This window comes from Schistocerca nitens, chromosome 2, assembly GCF_023898315.1.
Source record: "Schistocerca nitens isolate TAMUIC-IGC-003100 chromosome 2, iqSchNite1.1, whole genome shotgun sequence".
Lineage (NCBI taxonomy): Eukaryota > Metazoa > Arthropoda > Insecta > Orthoptera > Acrididae > Schistocerca > Schistocerca nitens.
The window spans coordinates 463,845,359-463,869,536 of NC_064615.1; the positions used below are offsets into that span (position 1 = coordinate 463,845,359).

General features: G+C 42.1%; 1 protein-coding gene across 1 annotated transcript in view; it reads left to right on the top strand.

Annotated features, from left to right (window-relative positions):
* Nucleotides 1–24,178, top strand: part of LOC126236355 (UPF0193 protein EVG1 homolog) — a 333,107-nt gene that overhangs the window by 247,641 nt on the left and 61,288 nt on the right. The gene's annotated exons all lie outside the window — the stretch shown is intronic.

A 24,178-nucleotide genomic window follows, 5' to 3' on the forward strand; every position in this document is an offset into this window, starting at 1 on the left:
AATCAGTGTTGTATAAAATGGTTGTCAGAGGATGGTGAGAACACCATCCATTGAAAGGTAAAATGATATGAAAGCAAAGTCAATATTGCTGGGGAGAATGTATATGTGGTTGAGGCATTTAATGTGTGTGACATTGCATGGGGTCATGTCACTGTTATGAGCTGTGAGGCAGAGATTGTTATGAGCAAGCTGGATGGTGATGTCATATGGGTTGACATGACTTAGGAGTAAGTGGATGGTGACAGCATGTGATTTATTGGGGTATACCACCTGTGTATTGGGAAATGAATGGTAGTTGTCATCATTGTTCCTACCACCATGGCCAATGTTCTGACTGGGAGCCCAATCTGGTCTCAAGCATTTAATCAAGACAGTTCTTGGTTCATTGTTAATCAGAGTGCCATACACATGCGTGTCTCTTTTGAGAACTTTGAAGAGACTTGAGTACAGAGGCTTTAATGCGAGCCAGATCATGTCATTCTGTAGCATGACATGTTCAGAATTTGCAAGCACTTTTTGTACGTATCCGTTAGGTGTCAAGTGAGGGTGGGGGGGTGGCAAGTGGATATCTCAGATGCAGTCTTTGACTTACTGGACTAAGGGAAGTAGATCTTTTCATGGCCTTGTGTGGCAGGACAAAGTCAGCTCAGACAATGTTTTGCTGGTACAATCCCTACCTCTGTAATCCAGAGAAGCTGGTGTTGGAGGAAAGGATTCAGATCCCATGGGTTAGAGGTGAAGGTACTGGTACCACCTGGAAATATGGGACAAAGGGTTTTTCTTTCTGCATTATTATCTTTATATACTGTGTATTCCCAGACAACAGACAGCGTGCACTAAACTTTTTAGAAAATCTGAATAAAACGTCAAATATTAAACTGTGTATGTCAGATCTGGAGAGGATAAAATAGTAAGACATCTGTAAGAGAAATCATATATTGAAGTTAGTATACTTATGCTCCTACACATCAATGTTAAGTAGTTTCTAAGAGAGCAGCTTGCCTGGGTATGTTTTTAAGCTATCAGCTTATGTAATAGATTTTCTAAGGCAAATAATGTATAAAATGCTTCAGATATGTAATCAAACTCATGACATGAGTTCTTAAATCAGACTAAAAAATTCACAGAGCAACTGAGACATGTCTCTAAAGACAGAAGAGGTTTTATTCATTAGCTGCTTTGCATTCCTAATGTGACATTGTGGAATTTTTGGCGTATGAGGTGCCACATTGGCTTCATTATATAATGTCTTACTTTTTTAAAGTTCTTTGGGAGCACTGGTATGCCAAATGTACAGAGGCCTGTATCAACTACATTTTCATATGGGTCACATAATATTTCATTTCTTTCTTCTGTAATTTATACATGTTTGTTCCAAGAAATCCATGTTGACATTCTTTTCTTACACAGGATTGTGTAGCTTGACTTCAATTAGAAATTCTCTCAAAAAATTTTCATTTTGAAGTTTTTGGCATACTGGAATATTTTGTTGCTGTTAAGATAGTTCCTTTTTGTAATCTTCTCACTGATTTCAACATACCGACTATTCCTTTATGGATCTTCTGAATATTATTGATAAAAATTCTCAAATGCTCCTTGTTCTTAATAGTGAGAACCAATTACTGGCTAGCAGTCTGTGTTATGTTCCAGTCAATATAAAGTTTCTTCATCTATAATTTCTCAGGAGAATTATCCATTTGAGCTGTTCTTGTCACTTGAGAGTTAATATTCCCTGCTAGTTCATATAAGCCACTGAAAATATTTTGTTCTGTTTTTATGATCCCTGTAGGCAAAATAATTCAAAATCAGAAGTCACTGAAACTTAGAGCATCCTGTTATCATTGCAAAATATGAGTGGAGTAAGCTCATTTACTTAACGTACAATTTGGTGGTCCTTGTAAATCTAACACAGTAGATAAATAATTTCTTGCTCTCCAATGTAATTTGCCTGGAATTCTTCCCACATATAAAAACAAGATGTAAGCATGGAAACCAATGAAGTTATGGTAGTCAATATATTTGGTTTTAAATGACCAAGAGTTACAGAATATATTACATGAAAACTGGTAGGCTTACAAGAAGGACCCCTGACTGCTACAAGACAGTTGATGTGGCTTCAGCCAGATGCCTCAAATAATTTTACAGTAGTAAATAACAGATCATCACACTGTTGGTGTCATGTTATGTATGAAATTACAATCAAAGTTGTGTTAATTTGATAGATTTAGTAATGGAAGAAGTATTGTTCTTATGTTAAGTTTTACACTTGATAATAATTTTACCAGTACATTAACACTGTGGCATAAATAAGTAATGCTCCTTACATGAACAATCTCATACATTGCAATATGAATTACAATAACATTATGCTGATTCAAAGGATGCTAACATGTTTTCATCACTATCACAAAGGATAGTTTATACAGATCTACCTTTTGTTTTTAATTTGAATGTTGATGAAAATTAATCTGTGTTTTTTATGAAATGACAATGGCAACATGCTTTGATATTGAATGTTTCCATTAACATTTCAAGTAACATCAATTAAATATGAGTTTGAAGCTATTTTGACTATTTTTTGACCATTATTGTCTCAAAAATATGTAAAGGTTTTTTAATTACCAAGACCAGCCAAAAGATTTGTTAACTAGTGTATTACTTACTTAATGTGTGACATGTTTTGATGGTATACCTTATCATCAGGCTATATGGCAGTACAAAAGTGAGTGACTATTACAAAACATTTTCATGAAAACATCAGCCCAGCGTACAAAGTGACATGCCTCTTACTAGGTCTTCTCTTCTTCCACAGTATAACCACAGCATTTATGAAAAGACAGTTTAACATCTGCATGATCCTATTGTGAAATGGTTTTTGTAATGTCATATAGGCTGATTGTGAGGTATACCCTTGAAACACGTCACACAGTAAATGAGTAATACACTTTCAACTTTTGTAGTCCTGTCTTCCAACAATCAGGAATATATAAACTTGAATGTCAAAGTTGTGATGCAGTATACATAGGCATGACATAGGCATACATAGGCATGACATGCAGGAATTTTGAAACAAGATACAAAGAACATATCAGGTGTTGTAAGTATGAAACAAACCATTCCACATTTGCAGAGCATTTAAAACACTATAACCATCATCGTACAAACATGGAACAAGAAATGAAAATAATGAGAATAAGCAACCGTGACAAACATCTTATACAAAGGCAAGAAAACTTCCACATCCCGAAAGCCATAGCAGAAAACAAACATGTGATAAATGAACAAACACACATCAACACAGGCTCCCTACTACACTTAATAAAGGAAATGATAACATAAAACAAAAAAACTCTTCCCCACACCATCTGGACGGACGGACGGACGGACGGACGGACTCGCACACACACACACACACACACACACACACACACACACACACACACACACACAAAATTGTACCACACCAAAATACACACACACACACACACATAAACAGAGACAATAAAAATATACCACACCATAACACACACACACACACACACACACACACACACACACACACACAAAAATATCACACCAAAACACACACAAACACAAATGCATACACGAACAGACCACAGATACTTCAATAGGTTTCATAGGTTTCCTGCATCATTTTATGTGCATCTGTAAATGTTCTCTTGAGTTTCATGCAAAATTGAATGCAGACGCATTGCTCCTCTAACTCTGCCATCTTGAAATTCGCAAACTTTGTGACACTACATCCTATTCAATACACCTCTGATCAATAACTAACAGACATACAACAATGAAACTACTGGCAATCACACATTAAACACAGATGTGTGCCGGGATGCCAACTGCATTTCACTCCATTACACCATTGTAGCAAAATTGTGAATGTTCCAGAATTTTTCAAACAGACCTCATATGTGTAAAGTTCCTTTGCACTTTCCAGTTCCAAATCAGTGTTCTGTGTTCTCTCTGTGTCCAGATTCTATGTTACTTTGTGTCTTTTCCCTGTAATAGAAAAACTATTAATACTCCAGCCAAAAAAGTCCTAATGGCAGCCCCCACATATGATGCACCATCCTTGATTTAGCTTTTAAAATTAAACTCTTGCAGACATTGCATAAATTGCATATATTTATGCAGCAATGCATTTTTAGCCCAAGAGATAATGCATATGGAAATTCACTTAACTGGTGTCATGCAATATCCTGTATGAGGTTCAGTCCCTTGAATGACCCTGCCTGGAGTCAATTGTTTTTGTGTCAAAAAGCCATTTCTAATTCATCCTTCCACATTAGCTCACTTTTGCTTTCACAAAATCCAAAATCTAACATCAGAACATGAGAATTGTTGTAGTAACACTGTTCACGTTTACCTCGCACTTCACTTAGCGTAGACCGGGACTGTGTCCTAGGCATGCCCGATGTTGACTGACTGGGCACGGCCCGTGCTGCTGGAGTTGTTGTTGTTGTTCTTGTTGTTATGCCGGCAGAGGTCGCGTCCGAATTCTCGCGTGCCCTCTGGTGGACGGGACTCTACTTGCGGCAACTACCGCCCGTGACGCGCCGTGCCAATGTGCACCTCCCGTGATCTTTCTGGTGGCTACTACACTCCTCCTCCTTCGGGGGGTGAAGCCACTGTGATCCACTGCGTCGGAAGGTGGAGCGTCGGGCAGGAGCGATGACCTCCACATCCATTGGATGGCCGGAGTCGAGGGGATCTGCCAACCCTCGAGCTGGAACCTTTGAATATGGCTGGAAGTGACCCACACGAAGAGGCCCCCGTCGTCCCACAACTGGAGCTCGGGACAGAACGGGTGACAAGCTGTCGAACTCCAGATCCCGTTCCACCTCGGGAGGGGCAAGACCCAATGGTGGGGACGAAGGGGAAGGGACAACCACAGGTGAACTAGCCCCCTGAGAAACCGAACCTGCGAGGGGGGCTGGCTCTCGCTGGGGCATCTCGAATGAGGGTGATGCCGGTGCGGGAGCTACTGGAGGCTGCCAAGGCGGAGAACCAGCGCAGTGCGGCAGAGTCACAGCGGGGAGAGGAGGTAACGTCCCCTGTGAAACCAATACAGGTGCCGGCAATGGGGAAGCCGGTGTCCGAGAGGTCGGAGGGTGGGTGCCCGAACGTGGGCGTAGCTGATTTTGGTGACGACGTACCACCCGATCCCCCGCCTGCAAGGTATAGAGCCGGCGGCCATTTCGGCGCAGGACCACCGCCGGTATCCAACGTGGATTGCGACCAAACCCACGGGCCCAGACCGACATACCCAGTGGAAAGCCAGGTACTTCGTTTTGTGAAGACTGGCGAGGACCCGGCCGGAGGAGGTGCAGCAGAGTCCTAGGTTGACGCTCATGGAGGAGCTCTGCGGGGCTGCGGTCGCCCATTAGTGTGGTCCGGTATGCCGTCAAGAAAAACGTCAAGGCTTCCTCTGCAGGAAATTCGTGCACATACTTTTTCATCTGTGTCTTAAATGTGCGCACCATGCGCTCAGCTTCCCCATTCGATTGTGGATGGAAGGGGGGAGAGCAAACATGCTGAATACCGAAGCGCCTACAAAAATCCTGGAAGGTCTGTGAAATAAACTGCGGTCCATTGTCTGAGACCAGGGTGATTGGCAGACCTTCCACAGAAAAGATTTTTGCTAGTGCCTGGATTGCCACTTCTGAAGTGGTTGAGGAGCAGTGAACCACATATGGGAATCGGGAATAAGCATCAATGACAATGAGCCAAAAGCCATTGAGAAACGGGCCCGCAAAATCGATGTGAACACGTTCCCATGCTTGGGTTGCCGGCGGCCATGAAGAGAACGCTGCCCTGGGAGATGCCTGTTGGCTCGCACACTGGGAACAGGCGGCCACCAAGTGCTCAATTTCTCTGTCAATACCGGGCCAGTACACATGTCTGCGAGCCAAGGTTTTAGTACGGGAAACACCCCAGTGCCCCGCATGTAATAACGTGAGGACCTCCCTTCGTAAACCTGCAGGAACAACCACGCAAGGAGCTGTATCATCGGTAGCCAGAAGGAGAACTCCTTCCAAGACCGAGAGGCGGTCTCGTAGAAGAAAATAATTACGAAGAGGGTCCGAGGCCCGGCCCGGAGGGCGGGAGGACCACCCCTGCTGAATGAGGCGAACTACTTGCCGGAGAACCGGGTCAGCCGCCGTTTCCCTGGCGACTCGAGAACTAGTGATCGAAAAGCCATCAACTGCTTGGCGGGATGCCACATCCAAATGAAAACACATAATCTCCTCTCGATCGAAGTTAGGATCCGGGCCCACCGGAAGACGGGAAAGAGCGTCTTCGTTGGCATGCTGTCCTGTAGGGCGAAAATGAATGTCATAATGGTACTTAGAGAGGAACAAGGCCCATCGCTGTAGTCTGTGGGCCGCCATATCCGGAATCTGAGAGGCAGGACCAAATAACGATATTAACGGCTTATGGTCAGTGATTAACTGAAACTTCGTGCCGTACAAGAAAGGGTGAAACTTGGTAACAGCGTAGACAATGGCCAAAGCCTCTTTTTCCACCTGGGAGTAATGGGCCTGCGCGGGACTAAGCGTTTTAGACGCAAATGCCAGTGGTTGCTCGGAACCGTCTGCGTTGCGATGGGCCAGGACCGCCCCCACCCCATACTGCGAAGCATCTGTAGCCAGGACCAACGGCTTACGGGGATCAAAAGTAGCCAAACAAGGGGCTGAAGTGAGGAGGCCTTTCAACGAGGTGAACGCTCGCTCACATGCAGGCGACCAATCAAAAGGAACACCCTTGTGCAGAAGGCAGTACAGGGGGTGGGCTATAGTGGAAGCCCTGGGAATGAACCGGTGGTAATAGGCTATCTTGCCTAAGAAAGCTTGTGACTCTTTCAGCGAAGTGGTCCGAGGAAGGTTGACGATACCTTGGACCAAACTTCCTAGTGGCTGTATGCCATGCCGAGATACGGTGTAGCCCACATACTCAATGGACGGTTGGAAGAAGGTTGACTTATGCAGGTTGCAACGCAAGCCCACAGACCTGAATTTGAGAAAGAGGGTGCGAAGGTTGTGCAAGTGTTCCTTCGTGCTGCGGCCTGTGACAATTATGTCATCCAGGTAATTAATACAATGAGGGATTGTCGACGTGACATGCTCAAGATAACGCTGGAATATCGCCGGGGCACTGGATATTCCAAAAGCCAACCGCTGGTATTGGTAAAGGCCAAACGGGGTGTTGACGACCGCCAGCCGTTTGGAGTCCTCATCAAGAGGTATCTGATGATAAGCCTCCGACAGATCGATTTTCGAAAAATATTGGCCACCCGCCACGGTGGAGAACAATTCATCAGCACGAGGCAAAGGATAGGTGTCCACCACCAATTGGGAATTAATGGTGGCCTTGAAATCGCCACAAAGACGTAAGTTTTCCGAGGGCTTCTTGACAATAACGAGGGGCGAAGCCCACTCACTGGAAGAAACGGGAAGAACGACACCTAGGGCTGTCAGCCGGTCTAGCTCTTCCTTTACCTGAGGGCGGAGAGCCAAGGGGATCTGTCTCGCGCGTAGAAAACGCGGGCGAGCCGACGCCTTCAACGTTAAGTGAGCTTCAAAATCGGAAACACGCCCCAGGCCCTCCTCAAAAATATCTGGAAAGTCTGAGATCAAAGATTCCAATGAATGATAGGGAACGTCTTCGGAGACCAACTGTATGGTGTCAGCAATAGAAAAACCGAAAGCTTGAAAGGCATCCAGGCCAAAAAGGTTAGCGGAGCTCACATCACTGACAACAATAAAAGTAATAGGCCGAGTGACTGATTTGTAAGTCACGTTGGTAGTGAATTGACCCAGTAGGGGAATGAACTGTTTACCATAACCGCGTAGACGCCGGTAAACTGGCGCCAACGGGGGCGATCCAAGGTCGGAATAAGTTTGTGCATTCAACAACGAAACTGCCGCCCCCGTATCTACTTGCAGTTGTAACCGGCGCGACCGAACCGACACCTCGATAAAGAGTTTGTGGGCCGATGCGTCGGGAGCCTGGCCCGATGAAACTTCCTGAATGTCAACGTCCATGTCCTCTGTACTTGCTTCCTTCGATGCTTTTGAGGCTGAGCGGCAAACTTTAGCAATGTGACCTTTTTTATTACATTTGCGACAAATGGCCCAACGCTGGGGGCACTCTGACCGATCGTGATGTATATAGCACGACGCACAGGACGGCAACAGGGGCCGGCGGCCGGAATTCTGTTTACGCGCCGTGCGGGAGCGGCCGTAACGGCCGGATTGTACCGCTCGCACGTCGTCCACCCCGGACACAGTGGACGCGGCCGCGCCACCCTGAACCTCCGCGACGTCGGACCACGCTTCCAGCTGTTGACCTGCCGCGTGAGAGACTTCATACGATTGAGCAATGGACAGAACTTCCTCGAGGGAAGGGTCTTCTAACTGCAGGGCCCGTTGCCGGACCTCCCTATCAGGGGCCGAACGAACAATGACGTCGCGTACCATAACGTGGGCATACGACTCTCGCGACTGCTCCGTGACAAAATGACACTTGCGACTAAGACCGTGCAGGGTAGCGGCCCACGCCCGGTAAGACTGATGGGGCTGTTTCTTGCATTGATAGAACTCGACCCTAGCCGCCACAACATGCGTGCGGCGGCGATAATATGAAGACAGAAACGAACACAATGAGTCAAAAGACAAGGACGAGGGTTCCTGCAACAGCGCTAGCTGCCGCAAAACTTGATACAGCGAGGGAGATATCCAAGACAAGAAGAGAGCACGACATACCTCCGCATCGGCAACATGAAACGCCTGGAAATGCTGCCGAAGGCGATGTTCATATGCGTCCCAATCCTCCGCCGTCTCGTCATACGGGGGAAAGGGAGGAGGGAACGGCGCCGGAGCAGACGGCGTGGAGAGCAACGCCGGAAGCACTTGTTTCATGGTGGCCATGAGTTCCGTCTGCTGCGCAACCAAAACTCGCACCAAATCCTCCATGCCGTGGAGAAACTGCGAAACCGGAACAACGACGCAACACGCGAAAGAACGACCCTACTCGTCGCCAATTGTGTAGTAACACTGTTCACGTTTACGTCGCACTTCACTTAGCGTAGACCGGGACTGTGTCCTAGGCATGCCCGATGTTGACTGACTGGGCACGGCCCGTGCTGCTGGAGTTGTTGTTGTTGTTCTTGTTGTTACGCCGGCAGAGGTCGCGTCCGAATTCTCGCGTGCCCTCTGGTGGACGGGACTCTACTTGCGGCAACTACCGCCCGTGACGCGCCGTGCCAATGTGCGCCTCCCGTGATCTTTCTGGTGGCTACTACAATTGTAATTCTTCTTATTGTCCACACACATTACATATTTCCAAAGAGCTTCTCTAGATGTTAACTCATGCCAAATTGAAAACTATATATACGAGTGTGACCTGAACTCGAGACTAAAATCAGACTGATGCAATTGGCACCAAACAAACATAAGACATATTCTTTGTTCGAGGAGGTTCCAGAACATAAAGTATGCAAAAATAATATTAAGATAACTTCCTTAACACACATAACACACACACACACACACACACACACACACACACACATACACACAAATGCATACATGAACAGACCACAGATACTTCAATAATTACACTCATAAGTTTGGCAATAACTTTAAATCTTTGGCAAAAACATTTGACAGTCGGCAACAGAAACCAAAACATTGCATTAAAACAAAGTGTTCAGTTCATAGTGCTGTGGAATGTGGGGAAAAAACGCAAATTGGCATTCATAAGAAGAAGAACAACACCAAAAATGCAACAGGAGCGTAATATGTAAGAAATTGTCCATGCAACCTGTAAGTACAGTTCAAAACATTACTACTTAATAGGAAATATAAACCATCTATAGGCACAGTGACAAAAATGTAAATTAAATAACTAACATACGTACATATTCCAGGCCACTGATGGTGCCATGCAGAAAATAAAGGTGAAATGCGTATGGCACTAAAATTGTGTTTTATTCAGTTGCTGTCAGATGGTCCATAAGTAAAAATTACCAATATACAGGAATATTACATTAGTTAACAAATTTTGTGACTGGTTGCAATAGTTAAAAAACCTTAACATAAATATGAGTTAGTAACAACACAAACATTAATTGACCTCTGCTGTTGTGAACTGCAAGGATTACCTGGAGGAAGGACTCCACCAACTGTCAGATTCATCCACTTACAAACAGTGACCTCATTCCAGAAATCCAGCAGGATCTCCTGTATCTCCTCAAATCCTTAGGCCCATCCCAGAACCTCTCCCCAGAGTCTGTCTCTCTCCTCAACTGTACCACTACCTGCATTCCTACCTTATACATGATCCCTGGACTCCATAAACCCAGGACATTCTATTGTGGCTGGTTACTGTGTCCCCACTGGGAGAATCTCTGTTCTAGTAGACCAAAACCTTCAGTCTATTACCTGCAACCTATCTCCCTATATAAAACATACCAACCATTTCCCCCATCTACTCTCCACAGTTTCTGTTCATCTACCACACAGTGCTCTGCTCATCGCTATTAATGCCACCTGCTCTCACACTAACATCGCTAATGCCCATGACCTTGCTGCTATTGAACACTATCTTTCCCAACACCTGACAGATTTCAAACTCACAATCTCCTTCCTGGTCACCAGGTCTCCTTTGAAAGCATCAACCATAAACAAATCCAGGGTATGGCAACCTATTCGTGGGCCATCTACCCACCCAGAATCACAAACTGCTCACCTGGTTTGGACTTGTTGATGACATCTTTGTGTTCTGGATTGAGGGTGAGGATACCCTACCCACATTCTTCCAGAATCTCAACATCTTCTGCCACATTTGCTTCACCTTGTCCTTTCATGGTGAAGGGGCCCTTCCTTACAAGATAAGCTGCCACCCATTCTATATCAAGAAGTACCTTCCATACAGCCTAGCCATCACATCTTTGATGATGATAAGTCCCTCTCAAAATATATCAAGGGATTCACTGAGGCCTTTACAGGCTGTAATTAGCCTCGCAACCTTGTACAGAAACAGGTCACCCATGCCTTATCTCTCCAGTCACCCACCATCTCCAAAAGTCACACCATCTGGCCACAGAGGAGTATTCCCTTCATCACTCAGTTTCAGCTGGGACTGGAGCAACTGAATTACATTCTCCACCATGGTTTCGACTACCTCTCATCAAGCGCTAAAATGAGGAATGTCCTACCCTTTATCCTTCCAACTCCTCCCACAGTGGTATCCTATGCCCACTGAACCCATACAATATCCTCTTCAACCCCTATACAATCTTTCAAGAGACACTCATTGTAAAGTTCACTCAAGTAACTATATGACTGGGCATATAATGCATGTAACACTTCAGCAGGGACCCCTTCCAGTCCTGGAGATTTTCTCTTTTTCAGTCTTAAATTATTTGCCTAATTTCTTCTTGTAGTGATTCCATTAGCAGGGCAGCTGACTGTTCCCAACTTTCTGTTAACATCCCATCATTCCTTCTGAGCATGAATAAGACTGTTGGTGATCATATTTTCTCACAGTGTATTTCATATGGTCCACTTCAGGGATTGGTTTCTAAGTTAACCCCCACAAATTGCTTCCATCATTCCATTTTTGTTTTCCATAACTCTTCCTTAATACTTTGTTTAACATATTGTATCTCTGCAGCCTTCAGACTCTTTCTTCTTAGGTCATGCTGCTCTGGCATAACTTCCTGGCTCTTCTTGTTTCACATTGTGATTTCTGTAGCCTCAGTTCAGATGCAAGTTACTCCATTAGAATGACCATTGCTCTATGTATTCCCACTGTCCATTCTTGCTCTTTCTAATCTACATTATCATCCAGTGTTGGACTTCCTGGACACTGAAACACCCTTCTTGGTTCGTCCAAGTTAATGTCCTTGATGTTGTATTTGGGCCTCATGTGCACTTTTTTCTGTGACATCTTGGATTTGCCTTCCAGTGACAGTATAGTGTATGATATTGTGGACACTCGATTTCATTCCACTCTCAACCTTCCAGCCTTTCACATAGCATGCCACTGCCATGTTTGCTAAAGTAACTTCAATATTTGAGCTTGCTCTGACCCTTCCATCATAGTTTTGTGGATGTTGGTGTGCATTCACTACCTGTAGACAGAGTTCCATAATGGGTTCTTTTAGTGTGTTCCTAGTTCATCATTCATGTGGCTATGCCAGAGTACCGACTAACTTTGCATTTCCGTCAGTGGAGAACACAAGAGGCTTAGTTTGCCCTAAGTGATTAAATTCCTTTAGTGTTAGGAGATACACGTCAACCTCATCAATAAATTGAAAATACATTGAAACCAGATGCAACTCTCCCTTCCCATTAGCATTTACACCAGATTACATTTTCTGAACAGTACTGTGACATTTTTGTCACTGTTATGGCTTTTTTAAATGCTGTATAATGAAGACAATAACAAAAGGGTGTCTGCAGGGATCAGTGTGTCGTCCAAAGTTTTGGGATCGAGCACTGGAGCCCATACTGCATAAGTTACATAACAACACTAACTTAAGCAGACAGGTAGCATTTGCTGATGATGTGCTATTCTTTGTAAAGCGGTGACTCCAAAAGAGTTGTAGAAGACAAATGTAATGCATTGCTCCACGAACTTGAGGGCTGGTGTTGCAGTGTTAAATTGTCACTGACACCTCGCAAAACAACATACCTCCTGTTGAAATGGAATCTAGTAAGAAACTCTAAATCAAAAGTAAATGATGTAATGATTAGGAGAAGAGCAGTAGTAAGATATCTGGGAGTATTTTTGGACAAACAGCATAACTTTGCACGTCATATAGAGGAAGCAGGCAGATATGATGACTAAAATTATAACAATTGCAAATAGAGAATTTCAGCTTCCCTTGGAAACAATCAGAATATACCACCAATCTACGTTAACATCCATCATAGAATATGGAGTGTTTGGGCCCATAGATTGCAGCTAGTGAAGCCAGCCTCATTATGAGAAGAGCTCAATGAGATTAACGGTCACCTATTGCACTATCCCCAACTGAAGCTTTGTTAATAATTCTAGGAATTTGCTCACTAGACTTGCAAATTAGGAAAAGGGTAGCTTTTTACTGATTAAGGAAAGCCAATCAAATGGAAGTACAAAAGGCCAATTCGAGATAGATAATAAAAGATCACTTATTACAACCATGGAAAACTGAATGGGACATGTCAGGCGGAGACAGGAGAACATACAAATTTCTCCTTAACATCAGGAAGAGATTAAAAATGAGATTTCTTAACCCATTGAGTGCATTGCTACATTACCTGATTGGCCAGGGCTGTTATACAATGTATCTATACAAAATCAAAAGACAGATTAATGATAGCTGTGCCTGTGGCAGTGTGGGTACATCAGAACACACATTGTGGGGCTGTGCACTCTATGGAGATGTGTCAGGTAATGTATGCCAGGTATTAAGTATGGTGGATCCCAAAACAGCACTAAGAATGAGTCTAAATCTTGGATGATACTGCAACCACAGCATTCAGGAAGGCCAAGGAAGACTTCACGAGGCATTCAACCGTAAGTCAGATTGCTGTCATTCAGGCTAGACACCATACTCTGCAGATAGAGAGAAGGTAACTGTGGTTGGTGACCTCTGAATAAATAGTTTTCCAAGAACATACACTTCATTATTGCAAGTGATTGTGAAAATGTGGACTTAAAGATATAACAGTGATAGTGATGGGTGGAATTGACTGCTATGGTGGAAACGTTGCTGATGTGCTGCCAGATGCCAAAGGAATCCAGCAGAAAATGGCTGTTGACCGGGGTAGTATGAGTGCAGATCCAGTAGTAGAAAAAACCATCTACAATTTAAATGTACTACAATAAATGAACAAATAGAGAACAGATTCATAGGGCATTAGTAGCTGGGTAACTGGTTAAGGGTTTTATTGTAGTTTTATATTAGTAGAAGTAATTGTAGTACTCAAAAAATTAAGTGTCAAGAATAAGTAGTTACTATATAAATTACACAGCTCTACAAAATAAATTTTTTTTTTTTTCGTTGCCAGGGAAGTTTGAACGAAAATGGGATATTATTATGATACTCATTCCGAGTATATTTGTACTTTTTCCAAATTGGCTCTGGTTTTTGAGATATAGGTTATTTGTGGAAATGAGAGTTTCATGTGGATAATATCGACTGCAGGGTCCATATATGGTGTAATGTATTTGCTACCTGTTTTTTAATTAGTGATATTGTACTATCTTTATTAAACAATTGTGCTCAGGGAGTGCATCTGTGTGGTTGAGGATTACATCATGCAAACATCACACTGTCAGCATGTGTTCAGTCCTGTTGTGCGGTGCGTGTGTTGAAGATATTGAGGGTTGTGCAGATTTGAATTTGGCGGTACTCGACATTCATTTGTTGGCCAAGGTAATCCCCGCAACAGCCGATAGGTAGCGTTCAGTGTAAACAAGAAAAATGGCGATGGTCGAAAGTCACACATATGTGCAGTGCAGCTTCAAGGAGATAGAACCTTTTCATCATGACGTAGCAAATAAGAGGTGAGTATTTATTTCACACAAAACAATTAATGATGTTTGTTGGATGTGATTGACATGCAAATACAAGAAAGTTCTGCATAATATGTAGTATTTGTGCAATTTTGTTTTAGGAAAACATGAGTTCTTCACGCCGTCTTTGCGTGAACCATCCAGATGAGTTCTGCTACATTTGTGGTGAATACGTTCTTCAAAAGAACAGGAAGAATATCACTCCTTTTGTGAAGGAAGCGTATCTGGCATATTTCGGAATTAAACTTGGAGATCAAGACAAGGCGTGGGCACCCCATAAAGTTTGTAAATGCTGTGTGGAGTGCTTACGGCAGTGGACAAAACGAAAAAGGAAAAGCTTAAACTTCGGAGTGCCTATGGTATGGCGAGAGCAGAAGAACCATACAGATGATTGCTATTTTTCCATTGTTAATGTGAAAGGTTTTAATAGGTTCAAAAAACGAAAGTGGGAATATCCCGATTTGGAGTCAGCAAGAAGACCGGTGGTGCACAGCAACGATGTTCCTGTACCAACCTTCACAACATTACCCACGCTAACATCATCAGATGACGATGTGCACGGCGAGGAATGTACAAGTAGTGGTTCGGAATACGAAGGACGTGAGACACAACCCCAGCAGTTCGACCAGAAGGAGCTCAGTGACTTGATACGAGAACTCAATCTTTCAAAGCAAACATCAGAACTCTTAGCATCCAGGCTTAAGGAAAAGAACTGTCTTCATCCAAGTGTTAAAATAACAGCTTACCGGACGAGAGAAGAAAACCTTCTTCCATATTTCAACCAAGAAGAGGTTATAGTGTATTGCAGCAATATACCTGGACTTTTACTTGAATTGGGGCTGCCGGAATATAGACCAGAGGACTGGCGTCTCTTCATAGACAGTTCCACTAGAAGTTTAAAATGTGTTCTCCTACACAATGGCAATCGTTACGCATCTATTCCAATTGCCCACTCAACAAAACTTTGTGAAGCATATGCTAACATCAAGATGGTTCTGCAGAAAATTCAGTATATGCAGCACCAGTGGTTGATTTGTGTTGATTTGAAAATGGTGAACTTCTTGCTTGGACAACAAAGTGGATACACAAAGCACCCATGTTTTATCTGCATGTGGGATAGTAGGGCAAAGCACGAACATTGGAAGCAGAAAACATGGCCTCCAAGGGAACATATGGCTGTTGGTGAAGCAAACATCATTAATGAACCTCTGGTTAGTAGGGACAAGATTGTTCTTCCACCATTACATATTAAGTTAGGACTAATGAAGCAATTCACCAAAGCTTTAGACAGAAATGCTAATTGCTTCACATACATCTGCAATACGTTCCCTGGACTCAGTAGTGAAAAACTTAAGGCAGGAATATTTGATGGTCCTCAAATTCGCAGGCTCATCAACGATACCAATTTTACAAGTGTCATGACTGTCACTGAAGCATCGGCCTGGAACAGTTTTGTCGCTGTTGTAAAATGTTTTTTGGGCAATCATAAAGCTCCCAATTACGAGGAACTGGTCAAAAACATGCTCACTAACTTTCAAAACTTAGGAGCTAACATGAGCATAAAATTGCACTTCCTTCACAGCCACTTGGATCGATTTCCTCGTAATCTATGTGATTTCAGTGAGGAACAAGGAGAGCAGTTCCATCAAGATATGAAAGGAATAGAGGAAAGATATAAAGGAAGATGGGACAGGCATATGATGGCAGATTATTGCTGGAATCTGCAACGTGACTGTTCTGAAGAGACCTATAAAAGGAAAGCGTGCAGGAAGCGGTTCGTCATGGACGGAAAATGATATACTTATAGAGAAACTTTTCAATTATGTTTTATACGTGGACAAATGCCTATCAGGTTTTCATAGAAGCTATTTATAAAGATTATTTTCTTTTTTCATTGTAGTTTGTAGCGCTCGAGTTCAGTATTAGCAATTTTTTCTAATTTTTTGAATAAATCATGCATTATCTCAAAAACTAGAGCCAAACTGCATAAATGGTTGCTATATTCGTCCTCAGCACCACTAACCCATCCTAAAGCCACTCAAATATCCTTGGCAAGAAAATGAGTGTTGACAAGTGTTATTATTATCCAAGAAAATGTACTCTGTATGGTCTGTTTTAGCTTTTGAGAAAATAGGCTGTAATTATGAAGAATAAATAAAATAAAATAAAATGTCCATGAAAATACAGAAGGCTATCCACCAAATACAGTAGTAGCTGAAGAAATTAAAAAAGCAATGTTGTTGTTGTTGTGGTCTTCAGTCCTGAGACTGGTTTGATGCAGCTCTCCATGCTACTCTATCCTGTGCAAGCTTCTTCATCTCCCAGTACCTACTGCAACCTACATCCTTCTGAATTTGCTTAGTGTATTCATCTCTTGGTCTCCCTCTATGATTTTTACCCTCCACACTGCCCTACAATACTAAATTGGTGATCCCCTGATGCCTCAACACAAGTCCTGCCAACCGATCCCTTCTTCTAGTCAAGTTGTGCCACAAACTTCTCTTCTCCCCAATCCTATTCAATACTTCCTCATTAGTTATGTGATCTACCCATCTAATCTTCAGCATTCTTCTGTAGCACCACATTTCAAAAGCTTCTATTCTCTTCTTGTCCAAACTATTTATCGTCCATGTTTCACTTCCATACATGGCTACACTCCATACAAATCTTCCCCGATGTTGGCTCTACTAGTTTTTCCATACGTCTGTAAAGAATCCGCATTAGTATTTTGCAGCCGTGACTTAATAAACTGATAGTTCGGTAATTTTCACATTTGTCAACACCTGCTTTCTTTGAGATTGGAATTATTATATTCTTCTTGAAGTCTGAGGGTATTTCACCTGTTTCATACATCTTGCTCACCAGATGGTAGAGTTTCGTCAGGACTGGCTCTCCCAAGGCTGTCAGTAGTTCTAATGGAGTGTTGTCTGCTCCCGGGGCCTTGTTTTGACTCAGGTCTTTCAGTGCTATGTCAAACTCTTCACGGAGTATTATATCTCCCATTTCATCTTCATCTACATCCTCTTCCATTTCCATAATATTGTCCTTAAGTACATCGCCCTTGTATAGACCCTCTATATACTCCTTCCACCTTTCTGCTTTCCCTTCTTTGCTTAGAACTTGGTTTCCATCTGAGCTTTTGATATTCATACAAGTGGCTCTCTTTTCTCCAAAGATCTCTTTAATTTTCCTGTAGGCAGTATCTATCTTACCCCTAGTGAGATAAGCCTCTACATCCTTACATTTGTCCTCTTGCCATGCCTGATTAGCTATTTTGCACTTCCTGTTGATCTCATTTTTGAGACGTTTGTATTCATTTTTGCCTGCTTCATTTACTGCATTTTTATATTTTCTCCTTTCATCAATTACATTCAGTATTTCTTCTGTCACCCATGGATTTCTACTAGCCCTCGTCTTTTTACCTACTTGATTCTCTGCTGCCTTCACTACTTCATCCCTCAAAGCTACCCATTCTTCTTCTACTTAATTCTTTCCCCCATTCCTGTCAATTGTTCCCTTATGCTCTCCCTGAAACTCTGTACAACCTCTGGTTTAGTCAGTTTATCCAGGTCCCATCTCCTTAAATTCCCATCTTTTTGCAGTTTCTTCAATTTTAATCTACAGGTCATAACTAATAGATTGTGGTCAGAATCCACATCTGCTCCTGGAAATGTCTTACAATTTAAAACCTGGTTCCTAAATCTCAGTCTTACCATTATATAATCTATCTGAAACCTTTTAGTATCTCCAGGCTTCTTGCATGTATACAACCTTCTTTCATGATTCTTGAACCAAGTGTTAGCTATGATTAATTTGTGCTCTGTGCAAAATTCTACCAGGCGGCTTCCTCTTTCATTTCTTACCCCCAATCCATATTCACCTACTACGTTTCCTTCTGTACCTTTTCCTACTGCCTAATTCCAGTCACCCATGACTATTAAATTTTCGTCTCCCTTCACAATCTGAATAATTTCTCTTATTTCATCATACATTTCTTCAATTTCTTCGTCATCTGCAGAGCTAGTTGGCATATAAACTTGTACTACTGTAGTAGGCATGGGCTTCGTATCTATCTTGGCCGCAATAATGCGTTCACTATGCTGTTTGTAGTAGCTTACCCACATTCCTATTTTCCTATTCATTATTAAACCCACTCCTGCATTACCCCTATTTGATTGTGTGTTTATAACCCTGTAGTCACCTGACCAGAAGTCTTGTTCCTCCTTCCACCGAACTTCACTAATTCCGACTATATCTAACTTTAACATATCCATTTCCCTTTTTAAATTTTCTAACCTACCTGCCCAATTAAGGGATCTGACATTCCACACTCCGATCCGTAGAATGCCAGTTTTCTTTCTCCTGATAACGACATCCTCTGGAGCAGTCCCCACCCAGAGATCCGAATGGGGGCTGTTTTACCTCCGGAATATTTTATGCAAGAGGACGCCATAATCATTTAACCATGCAGTAAAGCTGCGTGCCCTCGGGAAAAATTACGGCCGTAGTTTCCCCTTGCTTTCAGCCATTTGCAGTACCAGCACAGCAAGGCCGTTTTGGTTAGTGTTACAAGGCCAGATCAGTCAATCATCCAGACTGTTGCCCTTGCAACTACTGAAAAGGCTGGTGCCCATCTTCAGGAACCACACATTTGTCTGGCCTCTCAACAGATACCCCGCCGTTGTGGTTGCACCTACGGTACGGCTATCTGTATCGCTGAGGCACGCAAACCACAAGCCTCCCCACCAACGGCAAGGTCCATAGTTCATGTGGAGAAGGGGGGGGAGCGAGGGGGAAATCAGTAAGTACCCCAAAAAATAACAAAGCCACTGGAGAATACTCTATTACAGCTGAAATTATTAAATGGTCTCAACCAAAACTTATAACTAACCTTCAGCTCATGTTTGAAGAAATATGGGGAACTGAAAAGATACCATAAGACTGGAAAGTGGCTCTCATCCATCCCTTGCACAAGAAAGGTGATAAGCAAGATGTAAATAACTACAGAGTTATATCTTTGTTGCCAGTGGGTTATAAAATATTTTCAACAATACTACTAAACAAGGTATAAGCAACACTTGATAACCATATGGGAGAATATCAGAGTGGAATTAGAAAGGACAGATCTTGCTCAGAACAGATTTTCAACATAAAGTCCATATTTCATCACAGACTTGCAAACTCCAAACATATAGTTGTAACATTTATAGATTTTAAAAAGCATTAGACTCGGTTGATAGGAAAATACTAGATAAAGTGATCAGAGAATTTGGCATCAAATCTAAATTAGCAAACCTTATTTGTGAAATTCTCACAGACACCAAATCAAAAGTAAAGTTTTGAGGTGTAATATCAAAGGTATTCAACATAAACACAGGTGTAAGGCAAGGTGATGGCCTGTCTCCACTCCTCTTTAACTGTATACTAGAGAAAATAGTAAGAGAATGGAAACAAAAATTAAAAGAACAGAAGTTATCACCAATCAGACTGGGAACTAAAAACAAAGGTACTGAAATTCACTATTTAGCATTTGTGGATGATTTTGGCATTACTTCTGAAAACCTAACAAAAGCTGGAATAAAAATCAATCTCTTAGAAGAAATAGCCAACAAAGCAGCTTTAAGAATATCTGTAGAAAAAAAACAAAATTTATGACAAATATAAAAAATGCTCCAGAATCTGTGACAACAGATATTGACCAGAAAAGAGGGTAAATAAATTTAAATATTTGGGAGAAATCATCCAAGAAAATGGCTTACAAGGGAACCTCCCCATCGCACCCCCCTCAGATTTAGTTATAAGTCGGCGCAGTGGATAGGCCTTGAAAAACTGAAAACAGATCAATCGAGAAAACAGGAACAAGTTGTGTGGAAGTATGAAAAAAAATAAGCAAAATATACAAGTTGAGTAGTCCATGCACAACATAGGCAACATCAAGGAGAACATGATCTGAGGTGCGCCGTGGTCCCGTGGTTAGGGTGAGCAGCTGCGGAACAAGAGGTCCTTGGTTCAAGTCTTCCCTCCAGAGAAAATTTTAATTTTTTATTTTCAGACAATTATTATCTGTCCGTTCGTCCGTCCGATGCGATTACTTTTTTGGGAGTGATTATCACATCCAAAAGAAAACCTAAATCGGGCAAGGTAGAAGAACCTTATTACCCATTCGCCAAGTGTACAAGTTAGGTGGGTCGACAACATATTCCTGTGATGCACATGCCGTCACCAGTGTCGTATCGAATATATCAGACATGTATTCATTGGAGGAATCGGTTGACCTATGATCTTGCGATCAAATGTTTTCGGTTGCCATTGGAGAGGCACGTCCTTTCTTCTACTAATCGCACAGTTTTGCGGTGCGGTCGCAAAATACAGACACTACACTTATTACAGTGAACAGAGACGTCAATGAACGAACGGACAGATAATAACTTTGCGAAAATAAAGAAAGTAAACTTTTCACTCGAGGGGAGACTTGAACCAAGGACCTCTCGTTCCGCAGCTGCTCACGCTAACCACAGGAACACGGCACTCCTCAGCTCACCTTCTCCTTGATGTTGCTTATGTTGTGCATGGACTACTCAGTTTGTAAATTTTGCTTATTTTTTTTAATAGTTCCACAAAACTTCTTCCTGTTTTCTCGATTGATCTGTGTTCAGTTTTTCAAGGCCTATCCACTGTGCCAACTTGTAACTAAATCTGAGGGGGGTGCGATGGGGAGGTTCCCTTGTTAGAAAAATTTGCTGCAGAAGGAAGAGTACATAAAATGGAGAGAGCTTATGGAATAACTAGGAATGTCTACAAAAAAAGGTGTCTGTCTAAAAATTTCAAGATACAGCACTACAGCACAGTAGTAAAACCAGAGTGTCTCTATGCAAACAAATGTTTAGTGCTGAACCACAAATTACATGAACTTGAAGTTGTAGAAAGAAAAATCATTTGAAAAATACTTGGGCCACCAAAAAATACAGATGTATGGAAATTAAGAGGCAATGAAGAAGTTTATCGCAACATAGAAAACATAAATGAAACACTATGAAAGAGGTAACTCCTATTATTTGGGCTCTTATACAGAATGAACGGCAACAGGTTAACCAAACAGATTTTTAAATATCTTTGGGATAAGAAGTCAACAACGGCCTGGATTCAAGAAGTTAGGAAAGATTTGGAAAGAAACAACATAAGTGGATAAGGTGCAACAGAAAGAGAGATTTTCAAGAGAAAAGTGTTCAAAATGGAAGGATTCCAAGGCAGGACGGACAAGAGGACAGGGTCAAAATGGCCCAAGGAGAGAAAAAGGATACATAGTGAAAAGATGAAAGAATAAAGAATACTGGAGGAAAAAGAAAGAACAACAAAGAAGGAAGAATTCAAATTGGTGCGTGGTCCTTAAATGACCCAAACAAAGAAAGAATAAACTCTTCTCTAGCAAAATTGGGAACTGCCTATCCAACACATCCTGCACTCTCACAATCCAACTGACCTAAACCTCTGATAACATGTTCCCACTGCCTCACTGTGCCCTTTCCCTTCTCTCTTCTGCCCACATTACTACATCTCCATCCAGATCATGCACTGCCTCCTCCGATCACACTTCTTCCCCCCCCCCCCCCCCCCCCCTCTTGCATTCTCCATGTGGGCATCCTCCAGGGTGTATACGACCCGGAACAATGGAGAAATCCAGGAAAAGCCCGTCAATTTTTTTATCCAGGAGAAAACCGGGAAAAACCTGGGAATTTTTCATTGTTTTAGCCTTCAGTTAAATTTTTGTAATTTTGACTCGTAAGAATTGATTCTCTAGCAAAGAATGTTACTGTATCGTGCTACCGGAAAATGATACTGCAGCAATAAAATATAAATGAGAGGGAAAAAAATATAACTTTATTGGCAAAGGAAATGCACCACTTACAACAACAAAACACCGTGCATGCACAATCGTCTGCAAACAGCAAAAATATGTCAAAGGCCTTAGGGCAAAGATTATGTAATACTTTGTAACAGTAAATTGTTTTCTGTGAGCGTTCTCCAGCTTCCCGCTACTTGAAGTGTGGCTGTTAGCTGTATCGGCAGTAGCAGAAAGCAGCCAGATGCAAATGAGAAAAATTTTTCTCGTGCGCCCTAGCTGCCGGATTCGCTCATGCACAGAGTTCTCTGTGTTGTAGTGGGGAGGGGGTTAGTCTCCACATGACCCCTGTTTGCGTTTAGTGATTTCACTATTTCCTTTTTGTTTCCGTCTCCCATGTCAAATGAAAACAAAACGGATTTCTGTGGCCGGGAGCTATCAAGTGAATTACAATACATTCACATAATTACGGAGGGCAAAAATATATTATTAGCTTAAGTTTTCTGATTTTATTTTATTCCCAAATTATTAGCAGTCAAGCATTAATCGCCTTGCAGAACAATGAAGTTATGTCAGTCTCATAAAGAAATTTGGCTTTATTAATCTTTCCGCTGAAGCAATCAATTTATTTGAAATGAAGTGTTTCCTTCCACAGTATTGGCTAGTTCCAACTGTTCGCTTAATTTCAAGTGCACGTTTTCATCTTCTTGCCATATTAAAGAACCAAATATGAGATAGTACAGTACTGGTACTCCAAGAAAATTTGCTTCCCAAAAACCTTACTGAAAAGCTTCATATCAGATGGGACCTACTTCATTGTGAATCTGGAAAAAACCAATGTGCACTTCAAGCTGAATAATGGATTTTAATGTGGTTTACGAAATTCCGATACTTTTGGAGTATCCTCTGATGTCCTGTTTCTTTTATGGCATATTGTAAGCTCTCTTATTGTTTTATACATACGAACATGCAGACTTCCTACACCTCTGCAGCTGCACACGCACAATAATGCCTGTTTTCTGGAGCTCTCTGGCAACTGCTAAATCAAATCTATTTCTAACAGTCTCGGGATGGTATTGCGAACGGTGGTTCGAAAAGTGTTACTTTCAAAGTAAATTTCTTTTTACGCAAGATGCATTATGTGTGAGAAAGTGGGATAAATTTCTTGAATCACAGAGCGTTTAAAACTGAACACTTTGAGGACCAGCCACTTACAAGAATTTCGAACCCAGAAGACCAGACATTTATATCATTATTTTAAATTTACTGGCACATCTTAAAGTATAACATACACAATATAGATCAATATTACATGTGAAAGCTTAGCTTTCCTTGTAGCTATACTATGTATATTAATGTAAACCATTAACTTTTCCTCTTTGCGTGTTCATGCTACGTAACAGTGATCTTGTTATTGGCTGACTGCATCACGTGTCCTATGCTCAGAGTATCTGCTGTTGTCGGCTGGCTAGATCACATGGCATGAGATATGATTGGCTTACAAAAGGACATTGAACTAAAGTGTTGTGTTTGATGCAATTCGAATTTATACTTTCGTAATACGAAAATATGCAGTGTATATGTTTCTGCACATCAAAGGTCTTTCCAAAACTTCTCTCCTTTTTTTTCATCAAAAGTCTCTCCAAAACTTCTCTCCCCCATTTCTTTTTTTCGAGGAAGTTCTACGCAAGTGTATAAAACGTTAACCATTCAAAGTAGTGATAAGTTCTACAGTTCCAAAGGAAA